Here is a 4,365-nt window from a genome sequence, read left to right as displayed (position 1 = left end):
TGTTGCCTAGGCTGGAGTGCAGTGGTACGATCTCGGCTCACTGCAACCTCTGTCTCCTGGGTTCACGCCATTCTCCTGCCTCAGCCTTCCGAGTAGCTGGGACTACAAGTGCCTGCCACTACGCCCAGCTTATTTTTTTTTTTGTATTTTTAGTAGAGACGGGGTTTCACCGTGTTAGCCAGGATGGTCTCGATCTCCTGACCTTGTGATCCTCCCACCTTGACCTCCCAAAGTGCTGGGATTACAGGCGTGAGACATGACGCCCAGCCCACAAGCTATTATAAATCAAAAGTGGAAATAATTACAGATGAAGGAGATAAAAAACTGAGATTATCTACAACTATAGGCAAATAAAACTAAGAGAAATGAACGAATCTCTAGAAAAAGAATTAAAAACTAGCCCAGGAAGAACAAAAGACCTGAATATTCTTACAATTAAAGAGGCTGACCACAAGTTCAAATTTGTCCCCCATAAAAAACACTGGACCCAAATGGTATTACAGGTGAGAAAACAAGAGTGACTAGTTCCCAGCTCATTCTAAGGAGAGAGCAAAACCAGGCACCAAAACTGGACAAAAACATTACAAGAAAGAATATCACAGGCTTACTTTTACACAATAATATATATTCAAAAATAATACCAAAGTATCAACAAATTGAATCTAGCATATAAAAAAGATAAATCATGATCCACTTGAGTTTATCCAAGATATACAAGGATATTTTAACATAAAATCTATAAATACAATTCACCCATATTAAAAAAGAAAGTTCATACAACCATTTCAATTGATGTAGAAAATGCACTAGATAAAAACACATGAATTCAAGATTTTAAAAAATCCTCTTAAATAGAAATAGAAGAAACCTTCCTTAACCTGATAAAGCAGTTACTATTTAAAAAAACAACATTATGCAATTATCTTCAACAGAGAGAAACTGAAAGCATTCTTTTGAAAATCAGAAATAAAGTAATCTACTATCACTTCTATTCAATATTGTTAGAAAAGTCTTTGCCTTCACAACAGGAAAAGAAATTTGGCCACGTACAGTGGTTCATGCCACTGTAACGGCACTTTAGGAGGCTCAGACGGGAGGATTGCTTGAGCCCAGGAGTTCAAGACCAGCCTGGACAACATAGCAAAATCTAGTCTCTACAAAAAATTTTAAAAAAGAAAAAGAAATTAAAATTATAAGAATTAGAAAGGTGACTAATATTTGCAGAAAATCTGATTGTTTACATAGAAAACCTACGAGAATTTAGGCTGGGCATGGTGACAAAGTGAGAAAACATCTTAAAAAAAAAAAAAGAAAATCTACAAGATTCTATACGAGGTAAGTTATTGGAAATAATAGGGTAACTTTGTCAAGGTGACTAGATATAGAATTTTTATACCCTAGCAAAAACAGCCACTGATTTGCACTCAAGAAAGGGTCTGTCGAGTTAGGCAAGAACCAATCTGTGTAAATGCCGATAAAGAATCAGATGGGAAGGAAGCGAAGGCACATAAGAAAGGCAAAAATGGGAGAAATTGTAGAAAAGTGAGTGAACTGAAATCTGACATCTTAAAGATTTCCCCACGAGGTACGCAGCAAGATCAAAGGCTAAGACAGGAGGGGGAGATAGTGGGACATGGTTTTTTAAAGTATTAAGACTAATACTGGTGCTATAGAAAATGGCAGGAAGTGCTGACACCAGGCAGCCCAGCAGCCCCGAGGGCCCCGGTGAGATAAGGTCCATTTTTCCAGGATTCTTTTCTGAAAAAATGCTCTAAGCACTAATGGTATGGCGAACATACAGAATTAAGGTTTTGCTAGATGAATGTAATGAAGCTATAAGCAATGAGGGAAGAGAATGAACTGCTAAACCTCAGAGTTTAGCATCGACAGGAAAGGAAGGCAGATACTAGAGACATTAGAGAAAATAAAAAACTTAAGTGGCTAAAACCCCAAAAGTTGAGAATATTTACAGTGAGAATAACACAGTAGGTAAACTGGAAGGCCCCAAGAAGCTAATTTCACCAATATTTTTTGGAGCCTATTGTAGTTGATGGACTATAGTCCTTGAAAAATCAATACATATGACTAATTTTACATACAGTTCCCTTGACATGTATGGATCTCAGTAAAATGCAAATCCTTTACCATGCACCCCTACCCCAGATTATGCCATAAGCAGCTTACTAAGTAGCCCTTCAGAATTCCATGTTTCCTTTCCTCCTCCATTTCTGTAGAAAAAACTTAAAAAACTATTTCAGTACTTACTAGCTTCTTTTAAAAAGTTAATTATGCTCTTTGAACATGTGTCCTAGAAAAAAAGAAATAAAAAACATTTAATTAGGAGTATCTAGGTTATGTGAAGCATTCATCAACCTCCTATTGACAGAAATTATCTATAGGCAAATTTTATATATAAGTAACTTTAACATGAACACTTCTTAAACTTTGGCCTAGTAATTTCACAAAAATTAGGCTGCAAGTCACCCTGTTTATCAGATACTGGCAGACGCTAACTTCTGCGGCTATGAAGCTAATCAATACTGAAATCTCTTATCTTTTCAGGAGGATTGTTCATGTATTCAGTGTTTGCAAAGAGTTCCTGCTGAGCTAAACACAGTCCAGTGTGCACTCTACGAAAGAGTCCATGAGACAAGCATGGGGGAGGGTAGGAAGTTTAATACTTTCACAATGCCTGTGGAGAGGCTGGCAGTGATGAAAGCCTAGAAAACTCATGAAAGGACCTTTTATGACCAGGGTGAATGTAGAGCACAAAAGCAAAGTCAGATGACCCACTTAAAGCTTTGCCTTTACTGATGAGATTTCATTCTCATTCCAGATTAGTCTCTCTCTAGAAAAAGCAAACCTTATATAAGAGTTGGAAAATTAAGATACAGGAAGCATGATTCTACTAAGTTCCAGTTTTTCCTTCTCAGATATCAGCCTAAGTCCTAAGGTCTGTGGCCAAAGACAGAAAATACAAGGCTCTGAGAAATATGCCATTTACTTGGCGTAACAACCTCTGTTGGGCTTTGAGGAAATTTAAGCTCTACAATCCATAGATCAGACCAGAAGTTTAGGGTAGTAATATTATGAGAGGAAATGGTTTCTTAATCTGTCTCTAGAACTTATATAAAGCAAATAAATGGTAAACCTGATTTGTAAATTAATAACAGACCAAGTTCCTTCAAAGCAGAGAACTACTTATTTGTTCATTCATTCAACTAAGTTCCTTGTCTTGTGCCAGGCTGGAGAGAGAGAGCAGCTCTTGTCCTCAAGGAGCTCACATCTCAGGCATCTTCTCACCCCCCTTTCTCATGTTAACCAAAACATTTCAGGTTCATCAATGAAACTCTTCATCCAGGAGGCAGATAAAATGGCTTCTCTTCATTTTGATTCATTTGCTCTTTTATTTATTTTATTATTATTATTATTTTTTTTTTTTGAGAAGGAGTCTCACTCTATTGCCCAGACTGGAGTACAGTGGCGTGATCTCGGCTCACTGTAACCTCGGCCTCCCAGGTTCAAGCGATTCTCCTGCCTCAGCCTCCCAAGTAGCTGGGATTACAGGCATGCGCTACCACACCCGGCTAATTTTTGTAATTTTAGTAGAGACAGGCTTTCACCATGTTGGTCAGGCTGGTCTCGAACTCCTGACCTTGTGATCCGCCTGCCTCAGCCTCCCAAAGTGCTGGGATTACACGCGTGAGCCACTGCGCCTGGCCTACTCTCTTTTAAACAGAGAAATAAGATGGAATATTCTTATCCGATCTTTTCTTCTATAATTAAAAAAGGAATACGAAGAAACTTGACATAGTCTCTCTTCTCATGGATTCTCTTCCTTACTTCCCATCCCAATTCCATGTTTGCTCTCTTTTTCCTCCCTCCTTCTGTTTCGTTTTGAACAAAACTACAGAGCTAGACCTGGAGCCTAGATTCACTGGTAGTCAAATCACTAATTTTTCTGAAGGTAAATGGGAGAAAAATGGGGGTTGCAGGGGAAGCTCATTAATACAATTCTAAATCAATCTCAACTCCCTACTGCACAACTTCCCCTCCCTCCTCCCACATATGTTTTTGGTTCTCATCTAGTCTTCACACTGGTAACTGCTTCTGCCTGGCAGTTTCTGTTCTAAGCCCTCTTAGTTTTCAGCTTAAACAAAACCTGCCCCTGCTGATTATGGTAGACCCATTCTTATCCTCTGTCTACTCCAAACATTCACAACCATAGCAGCCTACTCATTGCTTAAATAGAACTTAATATATAATTTATTAATTACTTAGCTATATAAATATCTATATCTATCTATCTTAAAGATATATATGTATCTTAAAGATATATATGTATCTTTAAGATAAGATAAATAT

General features: G+C 37.8%; 1 protein-coding gene across 3 annotated transcripts in view; it reads right to left on the bottom strand.

The window, feature by feature from the left end:
• PTPRA (protein tyrosine phosphatase, receptor type, A) overlaps positions 1 to 4,365 on the bottom strand; it is a 189,809-nt gene that overhangs the window by 96,942 nt on the left and 88,502 nt on the right. For 2 of the 3 annotated variants that reach the window (XM_011974654.1, XM_011974659.1), the window contains one exon: positions 2,266 to 2,308. The exons of the other annotated variant lie outside the window; for it this stretch is intronic. The gene's annotated coding sequence lies outside the window, so the exon portion shown is untranslated. The remainder of the gene's footprint in view (positions 1 to 2,265; positions 2,309 to 4,365) is intronic. 3 annotated transcript variants of the gene reach the window in all.

Source organism: Mandrillus leucophaeus, unplaced genomic scaffold (genome assembly GCF_000951045.1).
Source record: "Mandrillus leucophaeus isolate KB7577 unplaced genomic scaffold, Mleu.le_1.0 Scaffold101, whole genome shotgun sequence".
NCBI classification, from domain to species: domain Eukaryota; kingdom Metazoa; phylum Chordata; class Mammalia; order Primates; family Cercopithecidae; genus Mandrillus; species Mandrillus leucophaeus.
Note: the sequence above shows the minus strand (reverse complement) of the source record. Positions and strands in the feature narration are given on the sequence as shown.